Raw genomic sequence first — 27,943 nt, 5'->3', positions numbered from 1 at the left:
ACATATACATGTGCAATGCCAATTCACAGAATGCAAACAAGATCAATTAGAAATTGTACTGTGATAGCCACACATTTTGGAGAAAAATTCCCAAGCCAGGCGGATGTGGATTGGGATAAAAACATAGGCAGTGTACACCACCATGGCAAAAATGGTTAGTAAGATGGTATTGAACATGGATTGCTCCCAAGGCTCCAAGACAGCACAGCAGCTAATGATTTGGTATTGATAGTAGAGCCAGGAGAAATAGTCCTTCACACGCCTGAAATCCATGGTTGGCTCCTTCAAGCTGCAGAAAGTCCGTCCTGTTAAAGAAGGTAATAGATTAGAAGAAAACTCAAATAAGGAACCAAAACAGAATCTCCTGAGATTTTCATGATCTCAGCATGTTAAAACCTTTCAAAAAATGCTAATGATCATTGACTGGATTATTAATATGAACATTACATAGAATTAATAAACAATGTACTAAGTATAGGGATTAATAATATTGCCACTACTACTAATAATTACTACTAGAATTAATAGCAACATTATTAATAAGAGTAATATTCATCTAAAAATGATAATTGCTAGTAATAACTCTAGTCATAATAATATCCAAAAATTGAGGCTGACCACATTTTCTTTAGCCATGTATACAGAGAGAGATAAAAGTGAATTTTCTATTTCATACCACATATATTCTGGAGGAAGATTTAAATCATGGTGTGCAGGAAAGTGTTAAATTAGCAAGCCTGAGGCTGCTCCCTTTAGAAGGGTCTGCCTGCAAGCTTGGCCCTTGGCTGGCATCTGGGAACTTGGCTTTTGGAATGCTCTCTCTATTCCCTAGTGGATAAGAGTGATTTACTACACCCAGACTGTGCAAACTCTGTAATTTATGGTGAACACCTGCTTTTTTCTAGGGGTTTGGAATTTTGGTAATTGCCAGACAAAGGGTGTCCACGTGACCAGTCCTAATAAACACCTTGGCGCTGAGTCTCTAATGGATTTCCCTGGGCAGAAACATTGGACATGCATCAGCGCACTTTTTGCTGGTAGAGAAAGAAGCACACGATGTGTCTACTCATGGGAGGGAGAGAGCATCGGAAGCCTGTGAATGGATTTCTTCAGACTCCACCTGGGTCTTTCTTGCTTGCTGATCCTCTTATATGTATATCCTTCTGCTGTAATAAGCCTCAGCTGTGAGTACAAATACATGTGGAGTCCTGGGAGTCTTTCTAGTGAGTCACTGAATATGTGGGTGATCTTGGGAACCTCCAAAACAAATGGGAAGCCCAAAGTGTACCTTTGGGTGGTCATTTGGTTTTTGGGTAGAGAACTTATGAAAACCACATAAAGATGTTTTGTTGGCCCTCAGATAGGACCACAGTTATAACTACATGTAAAATTTCCTAGAAGGAAGAGCATCTATCATTTCTTAAAAAGATTCTTGGGAAGATTTTGCGGACTTTCATGGACACGGCGGGTGTCCATGGAGAAACAAGCTGACCTGTGCGCGTTCTCCTTACTCCTCAGGCTACGTGGAGACCCAGGATCCTAAGGCCTGGCACAAAGACAGTCATCAGTAAATAGCTGATAAACGAATGAGTAAATGAATGAATGACAAGTAACCAACTTGAATAATTATAGATCGGTCACTCAGAGTCCCAACCTAACTGGGATATGGTTAACTATTGTTGACTTTCAACAGTGTGCTTTGGTAATAAGTAACTCTTTCTGATAAGGATAATTTCCACAAAAACTTAAAATGGAAAGTCTTTGTGTTACCATGTTGCGATTTTCTGTAATAATGGCCAGGATAATCCAAAGAAGAAGTTAACACAAACTGAAGTGGTTTTCTTCTCTATGAAAAGTCAGCCCCCCTTCTTTCCTAGAAGCCAGAGTGAGAACTAAGTAATTAGATTTAAATGCTTTGTCTGGTAGGTGGACCTTGGTCAGAAGTTACCTCCAACATTCTTTTTCATTCCTAGCTCTGGTTGCAGAGAAAGAGCAAAGGCCAATAGGGTAAGGTCTTGGAAGAAATGAGTGACAGAAGGAGTGATAGTTTCAGTGAGTGATATTATCCAAGCAACTAAGATTTTCCACTGATAGGCCGAAACAGAGAAGAGTAAGAGTTATCACTATTTAAGCTTTTAGGCTGTCCCACTAGACAACTGTATATTTCAAACTAAACTTAATTTAAAAAATCTCAGTCATGGTTACCCACCCTTGCTTCCTCTTCATTACCTTGACAGGGTTTAGGGCGGTGCCAGGTAACTGATCAGGACCATGAGGGTCCATTCATCAGGTATCAACTTCCAGGTTGTGCTGGGTGAAGGTGGGAGAAAGACGGCTCAGACAGGCACAGACCCTCCCCGTAGGAAACTTGGTCCAGTTGGGGAGACAGTTAGCAATCAAATAATATGCACAAATGTATAATTATCAACTACATTGTGCCCTAAAGGAAAAAGCAGTATATAAGGCGCTATAAGAAACCTGATCCAGTCTGAGCACGCCTCTGAGGAAGAGATATTTGAAACAGGATCCAAGGGATGATCTAAGTCAAACAGAGAAAAGGGGTAGTCAGGTGGGGAGAATGGCCAAGACAGAGGGGTCAGCTGTGTGTGCAAAGGTTAGAGGTGGGAGGGAGCCCGATAGGTGGTTGAAGGGGGCAGGGAAAGGAGCACAGAGATCTCAGGAAGGAGGCTGGGAGTATGTGAAAACTGAAGAGGAGGGGATGGCCAGAGTGAGGCCAAGCACTGAGGGCCGAGTTGGACAGGCTAAGTATTTTGTCTTTCTCTCGTGAATGAGGGGCCTCCAGAGGATTTTCACAGGGGAATGCTATGGGGGGTTTGAGAAGACGAGGCTCTAAGCTCACATGGACATGTCGCCTTCCCCACATTCTAAAGCCAAGATGAAATGGTTTTGAATACCAATGTTTTCAGAAAATCTAGGCCTCTGCTCTCCCATGGGCGTTACTCAATCAGAATTAACCTGAAAATCTGTTTAAAATATTCCTAATAGTCTTCACTTTTATAAATGAGATGTTACTCATTTAGAAATAAATATCATTGACTTTTTCCCTATAAATTTTAGCTTTTAAAAATGCACTAATTAATTGCCTGGCCATTGCTTTCTCTTCCAAAGTCAAATGTCTGGCTTGAGCAGCCTCGTGGACACTCTGACTGCAGCCTCGTGAGAGACCTTGAGCCAGGGGCACCCAGCGACGTTGTGCGCAGATTCCTGAGCCATAGAAACTGTGACATAATCAATGTTCACTGTTTTAAGTTGTAAAACTCAATCAATCAATCAATCAAGCAATCAACCAACCAATCAAGGAAACGACAGATCTAAAGCATATTTGGAAGGCGGATACCCGGTAAGACCATGGTTACATCGTGCTAGTAAGTTAAAGAACTAAGATTAAAACATCGTTTTCTTGCCAGTCTCTACAGTCCCCTGAATCACTTCCCAGCCTCTCCATCGCCAGCTCCGACATGTAAAAAGTGCTCTTACTGTCACACCTCACCTCAGTCTCAAGAAGTCTGAGTCAGTCAATAAAAAAGCATTGATTTCTCCCCTTTCTTTGATTCTTTTTTCCCTTATTGATGAAAAGCAATTTTAAAGATTGTTTAGTCATTGTTTCTTCTTATGAAAAGGTGGGAAGAAAGAGAGTTGGTTATTACTGGTAAACCATCTGCTACAACCTATTGTTAGAATGTGCACTATATTTCGCTTCTGGATGTACTTAGGTAATATATTTCTACTTCATTCTGAGTCCATTTTTAAATCTCCTATGGGACTACATGTAAGACTTTTTTAAAAAACCACTTTAGACAATTTAAGATGAGTAATGTGGATAGGAGAAGTCATTCATTCATTAAACAAATACATTTTGAGTGCTACTATGTGGTTTCTTCTGAATAGTAATGGCTTCAGAAGGAATCTATCCCAAAACGGCACTGCAGACAGGAGATGCTCTTCTAGGCAGCAGCAAACTGGACCATGTGACAAACTGCAGTGAACGAGGGGCCAGGAAGGAGCATTAACTGGGAAGAAAGGACGTGGGAAGGTGCTGGGAAGGAAGCTAGAAGAGACTGAATTTGGGGAACTAAGATGACAGAAATGCCGTGACGTTAATTATCTATAGGTGACCTAGAACCAGATGACGGCAAACATCTTAAAGTCTTAATTTTTCAGTGAAATGTGAAATTAATTTGCATACTTCCTTAAAGACCTAATACCATTTCCCAGCAAAGCTAAACAGAGAACTTAAAATGTTTACTTTATTTAAGCACACCATGAATCTCTTCGTTTCAAGTTATGTGTTTTTAAAAGATGATTTTTCGTATATGGAGGGAGTAGTCTGTTTCTTTTTAAAAAATTTTTCCCTCTAAACTTGATGATTTTTAAAACCCTCTTGGATCTTTAACCAGGTTGTGCATTCAAAGGTGGCGTTGCCCAGGCAGACAGTGTTATGTTTCCAGGGGCACAGAGGCCTGGATGTAGGACTCTAACAGCTGAAGCTGTGTGGTGACACCCTCAGGTGAACGGGCAGGGCCTGGAGCCCCCGTGGGACACAGAGATTTGAAGCCCCCTGTTGGAAGCAGAGGGTGGAGCAGAGGTCAGCGCTGTTACCTGAACGACCGGGTTGTGAAGCCTGAGGAAAGGCTTTCTCTGGACTATTGTTTTAAAAAAACTGATAAAGTCTCCTTCTTCTGGAAGACCAGTGTAGTACCACATTCTAAGATGCCTAATGGATTTGATTTTTCAGAGTTCTCTAATAATAATAACAAAACAATTTATGTTTTCCTAGGATTATTTGTAGTTTAGAAAGTGCTTTTATTGCATTTGTATAATGCACAGCATGATTCTGGGAATAAAGATAGACATTGGTTCAAGTCCTGAATCCTCCACTTACTGGCTGTGTGACCTTTGCCCAGTTACTTACTTGTTCTGGGCCTCAATTTCGTCACCTGTAAAACGGAGATAATAATCCCTACTGTTTAGAGTTGCTGTGAGGATTAGCAGAAATTGCTTGAGGATTAGCAAGCAAAGAATCAAGTCAAGGGATGGGAGGTGTAAATAGGGACAGAAACTCTAACTAGAGAAGTCTTTCCTTCCTCCCTCCCTCCCTTTTATTTGTTGAAAATAATTATTCACATACTGGTAATTGCACCAGGAACTGGAGATTCCATAGGTGACTGAGAGAGTCATAGCCATTGCCCTCAAGGACTATAATTCAACTGAGTGTATTCCACCAATATATATTCTAGATAATATTTACTATATGTATTAGGTAGCTAAAGTGGAATCCTAGAATGTTAGTGGCTAGATGGACTGTAGTGATCCCCCAGACCAAAGCACTCATTTTAAAGAAAAAGACCAAGCCTATGGGGCTAACACTGAATTGATATGAAATTGGTTGACATTAAATTGGTTTGCTAAACTGAATTGAAGTGATTGGACCAGGCGGGGAATATCTTGTGTTTTGTGAATTGATAATGGTTGAAAGAAGTAGAAATTCCAATGGAGGTTTTCTGTGGTTTTGGAAGACTCAAAGTTGAGCAAGGACAATGGAATCAGGTGTGGAGGATATCTGGGAGGTCTCAGCCCCATCCTCTCTGTTTCCCCAGAGTCTATTCTTCCCTCACTCAAGACTGTTTCCTGAAACCCCACAGTTCAGATTCTCCTCCAGCCAAATGAAGGTCTGAATGCCTATTTATTGCAAATATTACTGGGAATTGCCAAAAGCTAAGGTTCTTGTTAGCAATGTACATCTTAGCATGGATAAAAGACCAAAGCAGTGCTCTGCCAGGTTGAGGGGAGGAAGAGGGGAAGGGTTATCCGAATCCAGTGAACGACAGGGACTCACGAGAAGGGACAGTGGAAAAGAGTAAGGACTGGAAGCCTCCTAAGAAGTTATCTCATAATTGATTGGAGCACAAGTGACTATTTTTTATTTCTGAATGTCATTGCCCTTTTATCAACAGGTAATGGGGGCTAGCCTGGTGGTGTACAGTTAAGTTGGCACACTCCATTTTGATGGCCTGGGGTTCGCCAGTTCGGATCCCAGGTGCGGACCTATGCACTGCTTATCAAGCCATGCTGTGGGAGGCATCCCACATATAAAAGAGAGGAAGATGGGCACGGATATCAGCTCAGGGCCAGTCTTCCTCAGCAAAAAGAGGAGGATTAGAAGCATATGTTAGCCCAGGGCCAATCTTCATCAAAAAACAAACAAAAACCAGATGATCATGTTTTTCTCTCACTGGATTTGTATACAGTGGGGAAGGAGATAAGTTTCATCTCGTATCCTAGAATGAGAGGGAGACCACCTGGGACTTACAACCCACATGACTCAGGGGCACGACTTTGTTCTGGCCTGAATGAGAAGAAAGTTAGAATAAATAGAGTAATTAAAAGCCTCCCACACGTTCACATGAGCCCACATGTATGAGTCACGAAACGAGAGCACCGTAAGGGGACCATGCAGGGAAGTCGCCCAAGGAGAGGCTGGGCTCGCTCAGGAAGTTCTCTGCCGCTGTTTTCTGTCCCCCGCAACAAGAATGGTGGAAAGTTAGGCAAGTGCAAGGAAAGATGGGCGGCAGGCGATTTGGTCGCGTGGAATTTACCTTGGGAAAACTGCGCAAGACTTGACCCTGCAGCCCTCCTCCGCTAAAGAAAGTACTGCACGTTACGGGATTTTCTCAGTAAGGTATTTTCCTTCCTAAACATTAGCTAAAAATGAATCTTCCTTCTTGGGGAAAACATCCCCTAACACGTTCTGGTTTAAATTTACTTCTCAAATGTCAGAATCTGGGGCTGAAAAGAAAATTGGGAAGGACCTGTGCTCGGTTTTGGGTTAACCCCTTCTCAACTTACTTTGGGATTCCATGTCAATCACTCAGCTCTTTCTGTGCTTCATATTTGGAACGTGAAAACCTGGGGAGTGAGGAAAGTGTCCCGCCTGCTGCAGAGAGAGATGCTGTATGTAAAGGAGGCTGCATCTGTGTTCAGAAGCTGCTTTCTTTGGAAAGAACTCAATATGAGTTGCTCAAGTTCAATCTTTCTTCATTCATTTAAAAAAGGAGCAGAGTGATCACCTTCCAAAGAGGACAGTATTGAAAGGGGGATAAAGAAGAGTAAATTTACAGTGGAGAAGACTGAGGCGCTACCCCAGCCAGCTGAGGAAGGCCAACATCAACAATGATAAAGCACATTGACAGTATGTATCCATGATATCATGGCATGAAAATGACACTTTCCCTCTGTGCTCTTTCTCCCAACCACCCAGAATCTCAGTCTGACCATGAGAAAAAACAGCAGACAAATTCCACCAGAGAAGCATCCTAAAAAATACCTGATCAGGACTCCTTAAAACTCTCCAGGTCATCAGAAACGAGCAAAGTGTGAAAAACTGTCACAGCCCAGAGGAGCCTAAGGAGACATGACAGCTAAACATAAGGTGTTATCCTGGGTGGAATCCTGGAACAGAAGAAGGATATTAGGTAAAAACTAGGGAAATCTGGGCTGGCCCCGTGGCCGAGTGGTTAAGTTCGCGCACTCCGCAGCAGGCGGCCCGGTGTTTCGTTGGTTTGAATCCTGGGCGCGGACATGGCACTGCTCATCAGACCACGCTGAGGCAGCGTCCCACATGCCACAACTAGAAGAACCCACAACGAAGAATACACAACTATGTACCGGGGGGCTTTGGGGAGAAAAAGGAAAAAATAAAATCTTTAAAAAAAAAAAAAAACTAGGGAAATCTGGCTAAAGTATTGGCTTTAGTTAATGATAGTGTATCAACATTGGGTCATTAATTTTAACACACGTGTCATACTAATGTAAGATGTTAAGAGGGGAAACTGGGTGCAGGGTATATGGGAACTCTCTGTACTATCTTCTGAATTTTTCTGTACATCTAAAACTGTTCTAAACAATAACATATATTAAAAATTTCTGAAGGCAAAAAAAATAATTAGGAAAGTCTTGAAAGGTCCTGAGTTATCCCTATTCCAAATTCTAATAAACTTAGCTTATGCTGTTCTGCCCTTCAGGAAAACTCTTCCTAATAACTCTGAACACAGTAAATAATACCCCTCCACAAAAGCCTGGCTTTCAGACCTTTTTAAACACAATAGATAGGACAAATACATTTTACATTGTGATCCAGGCATATGACCAAAACAAACATCTCTCAAAATCATACTCTGTGATGGTACAGGTTAAAAATTTTCTTTTCTATTCTGTTCTATTTGATTCAATTCAATTCTACTGTATTCTTTGTTATTCTCTTCGCTCATTAAAAAATACCCTAATTGTGAGCCACTACCTTGATTTCTTAATCCACCTATTGCAACCTGCAGTTGGAAAAACCTTACTTTAAGACTTAAATGCCAGCTTCTCTATGATGTCTCTGCACTGCTCAATATGGCAGCCACTAGGCACACACCATTTAGATTTTTAGTGGTCAATAGCCACATGCGGCTCATGGCTACCATATTAGACAGAATGGATATAGAATATTTCCATCAATGCAGAAAATTCTATTGGGCAGTGCTGTGGACTCTCTCTATCTCTTGTTGGACTAATGAAATAGCCTACCAGCTTGTCTCCTTTTCACCTTACAGTCTCCCATGCTGTGGCTGGAATTAGCTTTCTAAAATTACAGATTCATTTCACTGCTTGAAACCCTTCAATGGCTCTCCATTTCATATGAAATGAAACATTCATTTAAGGCCCTTCACGGTGTGATTTTGCCCCCTCTCCAGAATCGTCTCTGAACTCCTGCTAAATTCCATTCACTCTTAAGTCTCTGTTTTTGTTCATCATCTTTTCTTTTCTAGAGCTGTCCTTATGCCCCTTCTCTTCTAGATAAAATTCTATTTACTTTCAAGGCCTAGGTCCTATATTCTCTTTTCTATGAAACATTCTCAGGAGACCACCTCTTCCAAGTAAAAGAAATTGTTTCTTGTATGTGTTACCACTGCAGCAACATTTCAGCACTTACACTGTATCATAATTAGCCATGTACAATCTCTTTCCCCGCTAGACAATGAGGCCTTTGCATACTGGGACTATGCTGCAGTCGTCTCTTTATCACCAGTGCCTGGAACGTGGGATACTTGTACGCTGGCTGGTGAGCTGGTGGGCTGGCTGGCTAACTGACTGGATTATAAGATTGTTGAGGGCAGGGACCACACTTGTACTTACTTAATATTTCCATAGTACAATGTGGGGCACATACAAGGTACTTATGAACTCTCACTGTCTGCTTTCAGGCAATGAGTTTTAGACAGATTGTTTTCTGCAAATTCAGTACAATCTGTCTTTTTGTAGGATGGGAGGGAGCTGGCACTAAAATTTTTTTTAATATAACAAATGCTTTTTAATTTCCTCATACTGTTAAAAGTTCATGGACTCTGTGGGGAATAAAAAACACTTGTGAAGGGGTTTTAAATCCCATTAAAATGGCCTTTACAATGCTTACTCTAGGTAAGTAATAATTTAAGATTGATAGGTAGAAAAGTACTTGTAATGGAAAATCCCAGGATGGGAACACTTGGAGACCTGTTTTCTTCTCTTCTCTTTTCCTTTCTCTTTACTTTTTCCTTTTTTTGAAAAATTCCTTCACTCATTCATTCGATTTTGTGTCCTTGGGAAAGTTCTAAAATCTTTCTGTGTCACAGCTTCTCTGTGTGAAATGAAGATAATTGATAGTTGCCTCTAAGTCTGTCTCACAGATGTGGTAAGGAGCAGAGGGAAAGGTTGTGAGCTCTTTATAAGTGACAGTAATAGTCACAGTAATAGTCATAGTAATTGTAGTGTTTATTATTGTTCCTTGTGGATTGGCACAACTTTAAACTATTTGCAAGATTCTACTAAATTATAGAGTCAAAGAGTCTTTGTGGAATATTCTGTAACGATTACTTCAACAATGGAGTGCTTTGTATATTTTGGAGGAAAAAACCCTCAGCCCTTATTTATGTTGGCTCGTTGAATTGCCTAGTACATTAAAATAATAAAACAATGCATGTATGTAGCCATTACCACAAACCACTCCTTGAAAGGTATGCAATCTCTAAACAAATTTTCAAATGTGTCTTGGGCATTGCCACCACATACCACTGTGTGGGCTGTGCCCTGCACAACCTTATGTGATGGTTCTTGTCTTGGGGACCTAATCACAAGCTGCTTCTTTATGTGAACACCATTTGATTCACAAAGTTCATATGATTAATGGCAAAACCTCACATTGTGTCCAGGTAAGAATCAGGCACAGCAGTAGTTTATTGGCTTCCCAGTTTCCAGATATCTTGCTATAGGTTTTCTGTGAGTGACTCCAATGTTTTCTGTGTCGCACAGAAAGTTCCATCCTCGCTTAACATTTTCTTGGAAATTTCCTTTCCATCTTAGAATGCTCTCCACCCATCCTCTGGCAAGCACTTCCTCATGCTGATACCAGAGTGAATATTAGAAGGCAGACCAGAAGTGATGGATTTGGAGTCCAGGTCTTTAGAGGGTGCTATAAAAATCAGCTTAAAAGTTTGTAATGAACCAAAGCCAGAGGAGAAAATCAATCAACCATAGGGCACTTAAGGAACTTTTTTTTACGCATTCATGAATTAGTTGGACAAGAGACTCCCAGACAGGACGAAACAAATAATTGTAAGTAAAGCGTGTTACTGCTTTTAGGCGACTAAGTTACTCTAATTAAGGTTGATAATCTTGTACTTAGAAATTAGTTACTGAAATAACGTACTAAAAGGAAAAATTCTGATCAAAAATTTAGCCAAGTTGTTGGCACAGTGTCAGTTTGAGTTATACGCAGGAGCAGAGTGTTTTTGTGGCTATCTGAACCAACTTTATTGCCTCCAATTTTCACTACCACTAACAGAAGCAGAGCAACAGAAACCATGTATTTCCAGCCCAACTACCAACTGAGGCCTCTGGGAAACATGGTGTGTGTTGAGTAACTGTAATTTCAAAGCTGTCCTTGTTGTTTGGCATTTTCTGACAGACTCCAGAGGGATTTATAACTGAAGGACTTCCGGCTGGGAAAGAAAACTTAGAATTTGACTTTAATAGAAAATTTCATAAAAATTTAGGAAACACTAAGTTCAGATTATATCAATCTCAATGTTGTGTGGCTATCAGAAAGAAGATATATATTTTGAAACTAAAAAAGAGCAGCAAGTACATGAATGTTGAGGAGATGCTATGAATAGGAAGAGAAATTTGTAACAGGGGGATAATACACCTTGTCTTGTTCCCGGTGTCCTTTCATTTACTCATAGAGAAACAGGGCAAGTACCCCTGTTTATTTCTGCCAATATTGGAGTGGAGAGTAGGGCTTCTGGGCCAGGTTTTTAACTATAATGTCACTTCTTAGGATGAGCTTATTGTTTACTATTTTATTAAAAAAAAAAAAGAAATTGTTATCCTGTGAAGAATGAAAAAGGAGAGTATAGCTTCTGGGTAGCTTTTTCCTTCTGAAGATATTATTCCCAAGGACTGCCAAGTTGTTTCTAGAAGGAAAAAGCAAACAGAGCTGCAACACTAACAATGTCCTTAACATCATTAAAAATCATTTTTTTAAAAGTCATTAAATGTACACGCATGTTAAAGCAGCGTTATTCACAAGAGCCAAAAGGGGGAAGCAACCCCAATGTCCATTGGCAGATGAACATATAAACAAAATGTGGTATATACATGCAATGGAATATAATTCATCCTTAAAAATAAGGAAATCCTGACAACATGGATGAACCTTAAGGACATTATGCTAAGGGAAATAAGTCAGTAACAAAAAGACAAATACTCTATGAGTCCACTTATGTGAGATATCTAGAGTAGCCAAATTCAGAAGCAAAGCAGAATGGTGGTGCCCAGGGGCAGGAGGAAGGGGAAACTGGGAGCTGTTGTTTAATGGGTACAGCATTTCACTTTTGCAAGGTGAAAACATTCTGGAGACTGTTTGTACAGCAATGTGAATATGCTTAATACTACTTAACTGTACATTCAAAAATGGTTAAGAAGGTGAACTTTTTATGTTATGTATATTTTACTGCAATTAAAAAATTGTAAATGTCAATGAATAACTCTAAAAATTATGAAGCGCTGAAATTTAAAAATACACTTTAAAATGGCATGCAAAAAATATTTTTAAAAAGTCATCGAGATTCTCAATTTGTAGTGGGACCTTACTAGTCTAGCAAAATCACATAGGTGTACCATCCAAAGCTGGGTAAACAGATAATCCCAAAAGTCTTCAGATAAAAATTGTGATGTCCTAATCGGGGTTCCCTTCTTCCTGGCTTTCAGGATCTAAGAGGAAAACTGGGAACTGCTAAACTACAAAGAACCTTCTGAGAGGAGGGCTGACATGTTTAGGCTCATCTTGGCATCAGTGAAATCCTAGTAGCTTAATCTCCTGCAGTACTTGTGGGAGTTATAAATTCTACGATATGCTTAGCTGTGTTTGACGAGGATGTGAAATAAGACGTTCATAAGATCCCAATACCCAGAGCACTTAAAAAGGAGTAAGAGTGGCAAAGTGGCTGAAACGCCTTTTCTACTGTCATTACAAATCCTTTTCCTGGCAACGGTACTCCGTGACATCATCACACCTCTGCCTTTCTCTTTTCTTGCCCAGCTCTTGGCCATCGAACCCACAATTTGGTAAAGGAACTACTTGCTTACTGCTTGTTTCTAAGGACTCGGTTTTCTTAGGAGCTAGAAGCCTGACCATGAAAACTTGGGCCTTTATTTCATCCCTGTCATCGTTATATTTGATGCGTCTTCAGAAACAGAAGACTTTTTTCCCGGGGAACAATTTGAAGGCGAGGCAGGTGAGTTACTGCCATCCTGATTTGTCAAAAGCGTCCCTGCTGAGCTTTCTTCCCGAGTTCCGCCAAAGGAAATCTGGTTGCACAGGCAGCTGGTCAACCAAGACTCTTCCAGTGGTATCTTCTAATACCAGTTTTCTGTTTTCTTTGCAATTTTTTTTTTATAACATCGAATAGATTTGCCCACAAAACTTTTTGTTTGTTTGTTTTCTTTATTTTTCTATCCCTCCTCCTCCTCCTCCTTCTAATTCTTCTGGCTCATTCTTTCCTTCTTATTACACTGTCCGGAAAGCTTCTGATAACGAGGTTGGTGTTTTTCTTGTTTTGGTGACCAGCAACACTGAACTTTCATAGGTGTGATTTTTGTGACAACAGTAATATAGCCTGTTGCTTTTTCATTGCCCTCAACTGAGCCGCTTCTGTGTCTCAGCGATGGCTGCTTTTGGGAAAACGCGTGGAGAGTTGGGTTAACTCCAAGGCTCGTGGAGACAGACGTAGCATTGTTGAGGTGTTCTCTCTGCTAACCCCCAGATCAAGGGACATCTCCCTACCGGGCTGGTTAGCATTCCAGGTCAGCTAGTTTCCAGGGTGGGAAGTAGGGGGAGGAGGAGGAAGTGGGAAGGGAAAGGCAGGAGTTTATAGAGTTATGTCAAAATACGTTGTTGCCTTTAGGCAATTAAATTACTCTAATTAGATTTTGCAATTTTGTATTTAGAAGTGAGTTACTTAAATGATTTACTAAAAGAAAAAAGTCACTGACAATCTACCAAGTGGATTTCTCATTCTCCTGGGAAAAACAGCATGGAGATGTCACTGCTGGCCTCATTCTCTTTCACCTGCTCTGAAGTGCATGGCTGCCTGCATTCTTCTAGTGGAAAATGAAAAGTAGAGAAATGCGGAGCTCCAAGCTTGTTCTTTTAAATGGGTAACAATTGTTTGTTTCATAAGAGCTTTTTGATTTTTACATAAATGTGGAGAAGGCTAATGGCAACTGAGCATATTAAGAAAAATATTTTCAACCAACAGATTTTGTAACCAATTTAACTATAGTCCTAGACTGGGTGAGATGAAATGTTCTTTTCCCTCTTTGAATAAATGTGGGCTTGTCTGTCAAGAATACTAGAGGGAATCTCCCAAGACATAAAGATATTTGGATTAAGATATTGTGGTAGGTTGAATGGTGGCCCCCCAAAAAGATATGTCCACATCCTAGGACCTGTGAATGTGCCCTTATTTGGGAAAGGGTCTTTGTAGAAGTAATTAAGTTACAGATCTTGGCAAGAGATCATCCTGGATTACCCAGGTCAGTCCTAAATCCAATGACAAGTGTCTTCAAAAGAGAGACACAGAGAAGTCCATGCAAAGACAGAGGCAGAAATTGGACTTGTGTATCTATAAGCCAAGGAACACCTGGAACCACCAGAAGCTGGGAGAGGCAAGGGAGACATTTCCCCTAGAGCCTTGGAGGGAGTGCAGCCCTGCTGACACCTGGATTTCAGACTTCTCGCCTCTCGAACTATCTGAGTAAATTTCGCTTGTTTTAAGCCACCAATGTTGTGGTACTTTGGTCCAGCAGCCCTAGGAAACAAATTCAGATGTCTTCCTTGAAAACACTTAAAATGTGGAATCTTAAATCTTAAAATATGGAATTCTCTTCAGGGAACAGAAACAGCATTTATTAAGTACCACTGTGGCAGGCACTGGCCAGATGCTTAACTTAAACGATTCCTATTTTAAAGATGAAGAAACTGAGCCCCAACCACTGTGACCACATAGGGAGCTGGGTGAGAATCCTGCTGAGAGGCGGCATGGTGAGTAGTGACGAGCTCTGGCTCTGGATCCTGTCTAGGTTTGATCCTGGCTACGTCACTCAACCACTCGGACTCAATTTCCTCAACTGGAAAACAGGAATCATAATAGAACTTCATTCAGACAATTAGTGGGAAGATTAAAAAGGGTAAAGTATTTAGAATAATACTCAGGAAGGGCTAAATGAATGTTAACTGTTATAATTACTACACACTGTACTAACAGATTACTACACCATTGCTAAGGCTATGACTACCAGGCATATAAATAAAAAATAAAATAAAATAAAAGAATAAAAGAGAATGAGATCATTTTTAAGGCAGACAACGTGAACTTTATCAGTTATTAAATTAGATGCCACTTTTTTTTAAAGATTTTATTTTTTCCTTTTTCCCCCCAAACCCGCCCCCCCCCCCCCCACAACTAACGTACATAGTTGCATATGTTTATTAGTTGTGGCTTCTTCTAGTTGTGGCATGTGGGATGCCGCCTCAGCACTAGAAGCCACTTTTAGAGAGAGACTGTCCTTCAGAATGTTTATACAGTTCTGGTGTGGCTGTCATAAAGGAGATTAAAAAATATGTTACTTGATTTCAAAGATGAGGAAACTGAGGCTCATTAAGTTTTTGTGCCTTGCTTCTTGTCAGAAGCCAAGGAGGAAACAGCCCTGGGATCAGTCCTAGGATTCTCTCCCTCTGACCTGGTGTTTCTGCCACTCCGTACCGCCTCCTCGAACAGCTCTCTACAATGCTAAGTGTTCAGTAAGGATCTTCTGAGTTAGTCAAATCAAGCCTGGTTATCAGTAACTTTAACGTAATATGGGAGGTTCCCAAACTGTTTTGAAATGCAGAAATTGTTGCCAACTGTTTCAGAACCATAAGTCTCTTAAAACATTGTAGTGAGAGGGAAGGATTAAGAAACTATTATTCAGAAGATAAATCTATTTATTTTTGTCCACACCTCCCACTCTTTTTTCCAATTACTGTAGATTTAATGAAAGTGGGCGGGCAGCCAGTGGTCGTCTAGGTTTTTCACCCTCTCCTCCCCTCCCCCTCCTCTCCTCTCCCCTCCCCTTCCTTTCTTGCTTTCTTGAAAATAAAAGAAATACAAAGAAAATGAATGTTCTACGATGAACACTGACCATCCTCACTTTCATTGTTAACATTTTTTGCAAGAAAATGTTTTCATTTTATCATATTTCTCTCTTAATTTGTCCCATCTGGTTAATTAAACACTTATTAAAATATTTACTCCTCTCTTGTATGAAGTCTTCCGGGATAAGATGCTGCTCTATTTAAATAAAATATGAAGGGCACCGAAACAGAAGCAGCCTTTAAGCAGCAGACCCATAAATAAGATAGCAGCTGGTGCTGTGCAGCCTGACATTGGCACGTGCACTGGGTGGCCAGAGGTTCTCAACCAGGAACGTGGTGGGGCTGTGGGCATCGACGAACCCCTTGAAATGTTTGCAAATTCTGCATAAACATTTTTCTGCATACACTTTAAAGGAGGCTATAGTGTCTGTAAGCTAAGAACCCTGTTTCAAGGCCTTATTACTTAAGTGAATTGCTACATTTTACTCCTTTGTATCATCTCAAATCCCATTATAATATCAAGTATATAATAAATGTTTGTTGGTTGCTTAAGCGAGAACCAGCAGCTTCATCTTGTTAAAGAAGTCATGTTGTAATCAAAAGGGTCACATTTCTAAAAGCAAGACTCCACGATATAATCAGAAGTTACCTGCCTAGGAGGGTCCAGGTCTGGTTTCTGGTCCTTGCTCCTCTGCAGAATGATCCTATGCGGGCTACTTCTCCTTTCTAGGTGGCTGTTTCTTCATCTGTGAAATAAAGATTTCAATTAAATAAACCCAAAGATGCCTTCAAACTTTAAAACAATTCTGTTCCATCTCAAAGATTATTAACCCTCTTAAATGGATGATCTCCCACAAAATTCTAGAATGTATTATAAAAACACAGCATGACAAGCTAGCCTTATTTTAAAAATTATTTTTAGAGAAGGTTATAGTTTGAGGACATGCCACTGGTTAATGACTTCCCAATGCGCTCTGGGGACTATCAGGTACCTCATCACCATTTACCGCAGGTTGAGGGGAGGCCCCAGGTGGGACGAAAGGACAGAGGCTAAGAGCCCTCCACCTTGCTTCTATCAGAGCAGCCTGCTTTTAATCTGCTTTGTATACTGGGCTCCTGAGTGAGATTTTATTTGTTGAAAATGTTTCTTGATTTTAATTAGTCTCTGTTGATATCCATGGGGGATTAAAAAAGAAGGAGAAAGAGATTAGCTTAATCACTGTATTCAAAAATCTGTCTTTGAACAAGCACTGGAAATAGAGTCAGAAGCCCCAAGTCTTGTTTTCTCTATTGTCGTTTTTTGTCAATTATTAGCTCTGTCACATCAGGCAAGTTAGATAGTCTTTCTGAATCTTTGACTCACATATATAATGATGATAGCACCTTATTCAGAGGGCGGTTGTAAGAATTAAATGAAATAATGTTTGCGAAAGCGTTTTGTAATCGGTGAAGCATCATAAAGATCGTCAGTGGGTGCTTAGTGGTTAGCCCAGGCCTCTGCCTTTCGTCCTGACCACTGTAGCATTTTTGCCCGTCTGAATTAAGTCTTAGCAGATTACAGAATTCCAAGAAAACTGAGGATAAAACTTTAGGGGAAATATAAAGTCTTGTTCTTCAGTTACAAAAGTTAATTGTCCAAGGGTAAGATGGGGAAAATGTGGCCTATGATCAGTTTAAGTAAAAAAGATTAAGAAGGGGCTGGCCCCGCGGCTGAGTGGTGAAGTTCGCGCGCTCTGCTTCGGTGGCCCAGCACTCACCGGTTTGGATGCTGGGTGTGCACATAGCACCCTCGTCAAGCCACGCTGAGGTGGCGTCACGCATACAACTAGAGGACGTACAGCTAGAGTATCCAGCTGTGTACTGGGGGTTTGGGGAGGAGAAGAAGGAGGAGGGAAAAAAAAGATTGGCAACAGATGTTAGCCCAGGTGGCCATCTTTAAAAAAAAAAAAAGACTAAGGAATTTTACTTGCCTTCAAGTTCATCATGAGTCAACAGTGTTGTGAAATGGTTGGCAGATAAACAAATAAGTGATCCAATTGTCTTAGTCCATTTGGGCTGTCATAACAAAACACCACAGACTGGGTGGCTTATAAACAACAGAAATTTACTTCTCACAGTTGTGGAGGCTGAGAAGTCCAAGACCAAGGTGCCAGCATGGTTGTGTTCTGGTGAAGGCCCTCTTCCTGGTTCACAGCTGGCCTCTTCTCACTATGTCCTCATATGGTGGAAGGAGCGAGGGGGCTCTCTGGAGCCTCTTTTATAGGAACACTAATCCCATTCACGAGGGCTCCATCCTCATGACCTAAGAACCTCCCAAAGGCACCCCCGCATACCATCACCTTTAGGGGTTAGGACTCAACAAATGCATTTTAGGGGGACACATTCAGACCACAGCACCAATATTCTTATTTATTTACAGAAGTACTGTGCCACAGATGAGAAAAGGGGGCTACAGTTCTGGACTTTGATTAGCATCATTCTCCTAGCTGTTGAAAACGGTCACTCCAGAAAGTCGAGCACATCCATAGGAAGCTAGATGGAGAAAGTCTGGAAGGCTCCCAGTGGGAAACATTGTGAGAGGATTTGGTGGGAAGAATGTGTCACGGAGGTCTTAAAAGATCTAAAAGGTTTTAAATGGTGTTACAGGTTGTCATGTAGGGGAAGTTTAGAATTGTTTTATCGTTCTCAGAGGTGAATCTCAGGACAAATTTTAAACAATAAGAGCTCTCTAAAGGGGAAGGGGTTGCCTGGTTGAAGTAGGGAGAATTTCATTACGGAAACTGCTCAAGAGGCTGGACAGCACCTTCTGAGGGTTGTTATCAATCAGGAGGAAGGTTTTAAGAAGAGATTACTATGATTCATCAAATTGAACATCCCTATTTCTACAAAAGAATTCAATATTCCACTGGAGAATGATTTGCTTCATTAAACTTTTTTTTTTGCCCTAATAAACGAGTATGGATTTCAAAACTGGCAAACTGGGGTTTGCTATTGTGTGATATTCAGGATGTTGTTTAATGTCTGTGGACATCAGTTATGTCTTCACTAACATGGAGACGAATCATTATTTCTGCGTCGTCGTGAAGATTACAAAACACAACACAACATTGGTAAAGGATGCTTAAAGGTGCCTGGTCTTAGTAAGGGCTCAAAGATGGTAACTTTTATCACAACTATTATTTGTTCCTCTTATTTTCTACATGCATTTTATTTCCTCTCCTTCTAAGAGATTCCTTTCAGGTGACTACTTTGAACCTTTCAGAGACGTATGCTGTAAGTATAAGTGGGTAAGATGGTGATTTCATGAGTCTGGGAGAAAGAATTCACCCACAGTCCACAAGGTACCATACCACCTGTTTTTTGTTTGCATCCGTGTTTGTTTCCTCCTAAATGGAGGAAACCTGTAGAACAACATTTTTGTCCTAAATTATAACCTGATTTTCCTGTCCATCAAAACCAGAAGTAGGCCAACCTGATTGATTTTTTTTTCTTTGTTTAAAGTTTTAGGCAATAAAACATCCTATTAAAAATTTAAGGACTGAGCTCTCCCTTGTGGAGTAGATGAAGTATCTGCAGCCTTCAGGAATAAAAAGCGTTGGTAACTGAAGTATTGGGGTCAGTGACACATTCTTTCTATGCCTAATTTTTCCTACCAATAAAGTGACTCTAAGCTAATTTTACTTTTAAAATACTCTTCAGTGGACGAGTTAATAAAGGAGAAGGAGTTTACTATTCTTAGAAGAAGATAACAAAACATGAGATTCCCTCATGGCTGGGGAAGGCGACAAGCGGATTCTCTGATGGAAGTGGAGGGAGGCGTTAAAGCTAGGTGTCCACAGTTGCTCACAGGCTGGCATTTCATCTCATTGAGAAGGTGATGGATGACCGCATATGAGGAGGCGCTGTGATAATTCTGGCTAAAGGTCCTACACAAAAAGAGCATTCTTCAGTTTTCAAAAGAAACAAAGGTAAAAAGGTTTAGGTAAGACTCCGCTTTGAATAAATTCTTTTTCACTTTTCTTTCTCTTCTGCATCAGGGAACACTTATTGATGCTTACTGGCCACGACATTCTATGAGGCACAAGTATGTTCCAGAACAGAGATGAACTGTACTTTGGCCGTCTGTGGGGGGCTGTGGGTGTGAGAGCAGTCGAGGTATCATTGCCCCTGAAAAGCTGCTTTGGATATGCCATCTTGAGCTTTTTCCTTCTTTCTTTTTCTAGTCCTTTTAATTTTCTTGTTGAATATCTTACTTACATTCATTTCCAAATTCTCTTTTAAATTTTGGTGAGGAAGATTGTTCCTGAGCGAGCATCTGTGCCAATCTTTGTCTATTTTATCTGTGGCACACTGCCATAGCATGGCTTGATGAGCAGCTTGTAGGTCTGTGCCTGGGTTCTGAACCTGTGAACCCTGGGCCGCTGAAGTGGAGTGCACGAACTTAACCACTACACCACCGGGCTGGCCCTCCAAATTCTCTTTTCAATCTTTTCAAAGATCTTGAGAGCAAAGTGAAAACTTTAGCTTGGAATTCCTAACTGACATCCTGAGATCTTATGATGAAGCTGAAAGGGCAAGGACGCAATGTTTGAGTAGCGAACTGTCACCCGGGAAACTGCCCATTCTATATTAGTAATAATAGCAGATATTTATTGAGCAACTTATGTCCCAGAACTTTGCTGACCACTTTATGTGTATCACTTTATGCAGTTCACTTAACAACACTATGATGGAGGCGCTATTTCTAGACCCAGTTTATAAATGAGGAAACTGAGGCACTGGGAAATTCAAAAACTGAGCCAAAGCCTCACAGCTAATGTAGAGCATGCGCTCTTAACCACTCTGCCAGACGGCCTCTCAGTGCAAAGAGCTCTGATCATGACCTGACGAGTCATCCATCCATCCAACCATCCATCCAGTCAAATATTCAGCAAGCATGTACTCGGGATGTAAATTACAAGTAAGACTGATGCGGTCACTCTCCGCAGGCCACTTTCTGGAGAGGAGAAGGGACAGTTACGCAAGCATCCTCACACGTGTGAGACGTGCTGTAAGGCACTCTGGGGCACAGAGGGCGGCCTTAGCCCAGTCTGGAGGGGGGTGTTAGGACAGGCAGGTCAGAAGTTCTTGTCTTCATCACTGTGCGCTTCAACTATTTTGTAGCAAAAGGCATATAATGTAACCTCTAGAAAGAAAGGTCTCTGCAGCCAGGTCCCCCTCTGTGTGGTTCCCCCAGCACCTGGCATATAGTGGCTGCTCGGCTAAAATCTGTCACATAAATGAACGAGAATTCTAATGCTCCATAATAACTCCATTGTAACAGCGATTCTTCTGACTTATTTCTAACGTGACTCTGACCATTCTTAAATGCTTCTCCTCTAAGCCTGAAACAAAATGTTCCCTTTTGACTTAAAAAAATCAAGTTGCTGCTCCCTTTTAAGCCATTTTCTAAAAGTTCTATTGCAGGAAAGCTGCCACACCCATTATATTTTACTAGAACAATGTGTCCTCAGGTGTCTTTTAAGCCAGGTGCCCTGAGCAGAGATTCTGGGACAGTCTGGGAAAGTGGAGAAGCGCAAGTTGCTTTCTCCCTCTTTTTTCCAGTTGATCTGTGGGGTTCCATGCCCCCTGCTGCAGTTTGAAAGATCTGTTCTCTCTCACCTTTCCAGAATGGCCTGGAAATTTTTCTTCCCCTCAACCCCTCCCCCACCCTCTCACTCTTCAAAATGTGTTAACTTTGGGGACGCGGTTCTTAGTTATTTACCACACAATCCTCTGGCAGACTCAAGAATCCAGGCCAAAGTGAGAGAGAGAAAGGCCAAAAGAAAACTGAACGCCGGGGAGAATGATTTCCCTCAACAGAACTGCCGTCCTCACAAGGTGGGGTTCTGTCGAGGCCGTAGTTCTTCAGAGCAGATATTAGGTTACGCCTTCCTTGTGCCTGCTTGGAGTGTGTTGGGACTAATATAATACTTTTCTTAGCGAACAGGCAGCAAATCAAGGTAGCAAAATAATGCTGTTGGGAAGCTAAGCAAAGGGGAAGAGAAGTGAACTTGGAGCTGGTCATCCTTCTGGCCCAGCCCAGAGTCACGGCGACCAGGTTTGTACGTGATCTTTACATTACCTAATTACATAATTCTACTTCCTAGCTTGATGCCACAGTTCAAAATTGTACCTTATTCCTTTGCCTGCTTAATTTTTCTCCAGAGCCCTCACCTCCTTCTCATACACTACACAATATACAACAACATAAAACATACAACACTATATACAATAATTCACCCATTATTATTATTTTTTTGTTTGATGTCTGATGTCCTGTCTAGAATTTAAGCTTCTCAAAGGCAGGAATTTTTGTCCGTTTTGTTTATTACTCATCCAGAGCCTATAATTGTCCTGTTACAAGGTAGATGCATGATAAATATCTGTTGAATAAATGAATTATTGATCCTGATCAAAGCAATATTAATAAATAATAACTATGATCAAGTTTTTCTACATGTATTTAATTTACAGCCAGCTGGTTGTACATTTAAAATTATTTTATAGAAATCTTCTAATCGACAAAATATGATAAAAAAGACCTCTACAAAAGCTTTGATGATCAAAAACCATATGGAACCATTTCCATCAGCATGGTATCCTCTTTTAAACATATACATGGAAAGATAAGCCTGTGCTGGTGAGAATGGGAAATCTCGGGGTTTCTGATGCTGGCTGACTTACTGATCCCTAAAGCTGAGGGTGTGGTTTGGTTGAGTGTACCATAACTGCTCCTGGCAGCAAGTTCAGGTGCTGCTTACGCCCCCATGAGACTTGGAGACTCACCAATTTCATATTCCTATTTCTGAACAAAGCATTATTATCCAATTCCACGGTTCTTAGTACAGGATTCGGCGATTTATGGGAACTCAAACCATAAAAGATGAATTCAAGAGTTTATTATCTGGGAGCTTCTCCTGTATTTGAGATGTCGTCATCACAGGAGATACTCCTCAGCAACGACATGTCAGCGCGCTCTGAGAACCACAGTGGCTGCCCCAGTTCTCCCAGGGCCAATCTAAGGTAGGCAAAACCTGGCTAACCTGAGTGGCATGGCAGACAAGTATGCTTCTGGCTGAGATTCAGGTAACTCCCCCTCTCACCATTGTGGCCTCTCAACTACTGGCCTAAAGAACTGATAAAGAAGTTGACTTATCTAGAAGCAGGAGGAACAACTGGTCTCACTGGGCTTGGATTAATAAGAGTTGGTGAGTCCAAAAAGATAAGGCATTGCAAGTGAATTCTCTACAGAACTGCTTTAATGACTTTTGACTTATTTCTAAACAGAGGAAAGACTGGGCAGGTCTGTAAACATATGCAAATCACATAGCTGTGTAACACCTGTGCCACTGTTAATTATTTCATGTATTTCAATGTGGCCTTTGGGAAAAACCCGCTTGTAAACTATTGGTTTGGTGGTACCTGGGGATTCATGAACTCCAAGTTCTAAACCCATCTGTCCTTTTAGTACGTTGGATAATATATAGAAAACAGTTTTATTGAGATATAATTCACACGCCATACAATTCACCCAAAGTACACAATCCAATGGTTTTTAGTATACTCACAGTTATGCAACCATCACCAGTCAATTTTAGACCATTTTCATCACCCCAAAGAGACACCTTGTACCTTTTAGAAGTCATTGTCCATTCCTCCCCAATTCCAACCTCCTACTCCAGCCATATGCAACCACTAATCTACTTTCTGTCTCTATAAATTTGCCTACTGTGGATATGTTATATAAATGGAATCATACACTATGTGGTCTTCTTTCACTTAGCATAATCTTTTCAATGTCCATTCATCTTGTAGCACATATCAGTACTTCATTCCTTTTTATTGCTAAATAGTATTCCATCATTCCATTCCATATCACGTTTTATCTATCCATTCATCAGTCAGCGAACACTAGGGTTGTTTCACTTTTTGGCTAGTATGAGTTATGCTGCTGTGAACATTTCTGTGCAAGTACTTACAGGGACATATGTTTTCAATCCTCTTGGATACATTCCTAGGAGTGGAATGGCTGGGTTATATGGTCACTCTACGTTCAACTTTTTGAGGAACTACCAAACTATCTTCCACAGCAACTCACCATTTTACATTCCCGCCAGCAATATTTGATGGTACCAATTTCCCCACCTCCTCTCCAACAATTGTTATTATCTGTCTTTTTGATTATAGCCATTTTGGTTGGTGTGAAGTGGTACCTTGTGGTTTTGATCTTCATAATGACTAAAGACTGTGTAAACACCTCTTCATGTGTTGATTGGCCATTTGTACATCTTCTTTGGAGAAATGTCAATTCAAATCCCTTCCCCACTTTTAAATGGGTTATCTGTCTTTCCATTGTTGAGTTCTTCTTTTGCCTTAAGAATGGGGGATGGTTGGAGGAAGACTTCTCATCTTCTTTTGCCTAGAAGAGAGCTTCTGCAACACAAAGCTGAGGTGGATGAGATGCTGGTGGCCTGCTTTCCCAGGGATACAACACAGCCCTATACAGGGATCTAGGCTGAGACGGAGCTCAGTGTCCTTGGCTGCACCCACCTGGAGTGGAGTACCATCACACCCAGCTGGAGGGGATGGGAATGGGAGTTGAGGCTCAAATTCTACAAACTATTGCTGTTCTTACTGAAATTTAGTAAACTGTCTTAAATAAACTTTTCTCTATTGTTGTATTTCCTCAGGACAACTTCCAGAGACTAAATAGTTGTTTATCCGTAATTTTCACCAGCTATTGTCGTTTTGCTAAGAGTGGGTTCACAGAGCTCCTCATACCACCATTCAGGAAGCTGAGTCCATTTGGATAATTGTTAATGAAGATTTTGCATTTTGTATACTTGGTGGTAAAATAGTTTGTGCCAACATAGTAGATATAGAATTACAAAGGACAGTTTTTACAAAAGTATTCAGAAATTTACAAACGGTGGATAAAGAAAACCAATTGAAGTTGACTACCAGTTGACTTTCAACTTCATATCCAGTCAGACCATCCTTAATTTATTGTTCCTAAGCAAATAGTTGTATAGAAATATTTGAATAATGGGGGTGACAGTGTATGTCATATGAGAGCTTGTTGTTGCTCTAGTAATCTATTCAAAGTCAAGAGAACTTGCACAGCCATTGAAAGTCATATGATGCCTATTTTAAAAGGCACGGGAATAATTCAGATGTGAAAATCAAGACATTAAAACCTCATTAAGTTTTGATGCATTAATCTAATAAGCTCACAAGCAAAAATGACCAGATATTTCTCAAGTTTTGTTTAGTTCAAAAGAACTACTGTGCGACAAAGTCTTTTAGAAAAACTACTTTCCCAACTTCCCTGATACATTTATTCGTAGTTTTGGGGCTAAGATTTACTTTTAACAATTCTTCACATTAATTATTTGATCATGGGCTGGCCTCATATGTTAATTGCCAACAAGTTGAATGTCACCTTAATTGAAACAGCTCTAGAATCTCTGCTCATATCTAAAACCCTTCTCTAGCCATCCCCCCACATCCCCACCCCCACAGCAAAGGTAACTATACCTTTATCATTGGGTTTAGAAGTCTAGTTACTTATAAATGATCACTTAAGCATCTTTGAGAAAATACGTTCTGCTTAATAATCAAGGGAAAATGTAAAAATGTATTCCTTGCTGGAAAGTCTTCACTCTTTGGGCAGTCGACTTGTGTGTATTATTGCCTGAAGGAGCTTATGGGCAAAAAGTATTGTATAAGAGCATGAAACCAGATAAAGGTGAATATTTAAGAATGAAGCCAAGCACCCCAATGATACTTCCCTCAATAGCTATTACCCCAAATTATTACACAATGACAAGTAACTAAAGCAATTAACAAAGTAGTTTTCTCTTCTTTAGTCTGGGAAAGTTTCAAAAGTAAAGTTTGGCTTCTGTTGAGTGAAACATCTTAGTTTCTAACATAGTTAAAGGCAAATGGAAAAACCCATTCAATTCTTAAAATGTTAATGCAGTTAAATAATAAACTGATAAATTGTATTAAAGGTAGGTATTAATTTTTTCCCTTATAAAGACAGGAACTCTATCCTACCAAAGGTACTTTACGGTTCAAGCAGATATTTCGGAAGATGCTTACCTCTCGGCTGGGTACATCTTGCGTCTTAGGTGAGCACCGACGCTTGGCTCCTCCCCAGCGGCTGCGAGCTTCCCACTGCGCTGGGCGCCTGGGTGCCTCCTGGAGTTAGGTGTTCGGCCCCGCCCTCTGCACTACTGCTAAAACTCCAATTCTGCCAGACTGATTCCGGTGATTAATTATTGACAAAAGGAAAACACTCCCACGCAAACTTGCGTCCAACCGCACTGCTCCCAGCGACTCCTTGCAGAAGAGAATGCCGGCTGCACCAGTCCCCTCCCCCCTTGCTCTACGGTCCCAACTTCCCACACGCTGCCACTCTCAGTCCTGGGCGATCAGGCTCGTCCTCGGAGGAATGCAGCCCAGCGACTTCTACATTTTTAAATTGGGTTTTCTGCAGCTCGTTTCCACTTCTTCGGGGACCAGCCTCTCAGGAGGGGACGCTTTCCGGATGCAGGGAAAGCCGGGGCTCTGAGAGCTACGGAGGAGGCTAAGGCGTCGCTGTCACCTCCGGCTGCTGCAGTAAAACCCCGAGCCGCGGCGGGGATGAGGAGGAGGGGATAGGGAGGCGCCCTCCCCCTCGCTCCGGCTGGAGCCCCGACACTACCAAAGGGGCACGTCCTTTGGTGGTGGGGGCGGGGGGTGCGTGGCGGGCAGACAAACAGGAGGCGCAAGGTGGAAGGTTTGGGGCTTTGGCCTAAGCCAACGTGAACCTGCCCAGGGAAAGCCTGCGCCCAGCATCCATCCATCTGCAGACTTTGGCAAGGTGCGAAGCCCCGCGGACGCTAAGCAGGACTGCGGTCTGAAACTCAGCAGCAGGCTGCCAAGTGAGCCCGGGGCTCCGGGCCGGGGCAGCGGTCGGCCAAGCAGGCATCCCACTGCATTTGTTTGCCAAAAACCGAAGGAAGCACACCTTTTTAGCGTCGGCAGCTAATTTCGGTGCCCTTGAACAAGCAAAATGCCTCTCCCCGCCCCACTCCCTTCATCCCGCCACCTTCCCTCCGCCCCGTGGCTGGGAGGTTAATCGTTGAAAAACTGGACTCCCCCCGGGGAACAGATGGAAGGATCGTGCCCGGGGAACTTGTGGGTGCTCACTCACAAATGAAGAGAGCTAATTTGGGCCCGGACTGCGGCAGGAAGGCAAATTGGGTAAAAAGGGCTGGGAGGCGGCTCGGCGTTGCAGACGCGCGCGGCGCGGCTCCGGGGCGGCGTGCCCAGCGCTCGGGCGTCTTCCCGAGCAGGCGCGGGACCGCGAGGAGCATCTTCCCTGGAAACCCGCATCCAGGACATCATCGATCCCTTCTCTACCCGGGCGGGAGCGTCAGATTTAACGCCGCGGCCGCTTGCTGGGAGCGGGGAGGGCCTCGAAGCTCCCAGCCCTGACACCTCCGCAGCCGAGTCTCTTTCTGCCCAAGACCCAGGGGCGTCCGGGGCGAAAGCCTCTTTTGATTAATGAGCGTTCAGGCAATATCTGCCAGTCAGCCCCCGCTGCCTCGCGGGGAGGCGCTGCACACGCTGGCCCGGGGCTGATCGTGCGGAAGCTGAATTTTAGCTTCTAGCAGGTTTCTGCTCATTTTCACAACACGCTTCCAGCAGGTTCCAAGCTGCCGGTGCTACAAAGAGGAAGACTCACTTTACTGGGAGGGGCTTTCTCCATGCAGAACGGAGGGTGTCCCTAAAGGAAGCTGAAGGTGGTTGGGGCCAGGGAAGGGAATCAATAGAAACGGAACGCCTCGGAGCCTGAGTTGGCTGTTTCACGTCGGTATCTTTTCCTTCTCTTGTATCTAAATGTTAGCAACCACTGCTGCTGTTTTTTTATTTCTTTATCACTTTATGTTGTTCACGTTCCTTATCTCTGGCTTATGCTGACAAACCTTGTAATGTTGGCAGAGCAAGTGTGACCACCCCCATTGGAGAGATGAGGAAATAGAAACCCTGAGAACGGACTCGTCCGCGGTCACCGCTTGTTGGCCGTTTTGTGATAGGGCCAAAAGCCAAAGGAATCCTGAGAAAAAAGAACGAAGCTGGAGGTATCACACTCTCTGATTTCAAACTGTACTAAAA

General features: G+C 41.9%; 1 long non-coding RNA gene across 3 annotated transcripts; it reads right to left on the bottom strand.

The window, feature by feature from the left end:
* Positions 1 to 274: 274 nt before the first annotated feature.
* On the bottom strand, positions 275 to 27,943 carry LOC124238291 (uncharacterized). Of its 3 annotated transcripts, XR_006888271.1 has the most exons (6): positions 25,883 to 27,943; positions 16,386 to 16,482; positions 7,346 to 7,470; positions 6,868 to 6,955; positions 1,493 to 1,546; positions 292 to 305 (listed from the first exon to the last, which is right to left on the bottom strand). It is a non-coding gene; the product is annotated as an uncharacterized LOC124238291 (long non-coding RNA). The 3 variants fall into 3 exon arrangements; XR_006888270.1 differs by lacking the exon at positions 6,868 to 6,955 and having other exon boundaries at positions 275 to 305; XR_006888272.1 differs by lacking the exons at positions 1,493 to 1,546; positions 6,868 to 6,955 and having other exon boundaries at positions 284 to 305; positions 25,883 to 27,942.

Source organism: Equus quagga, chromosome 4, assembly GCF_021613505.1.
Source record: "Equus quagga isolate Etosha38 chromosome 4, UCLA_HA_Equagga_1.0, whole genome shotgun sequence".
NCBI lineage: Eukaryota > Metazoa > Chordata > Mammalia > Perissodactyla > Equidae > Equus > Equus quagga.
This window is presented reverse-complemented; position numbering and strand designations above follow the sequence as displayed.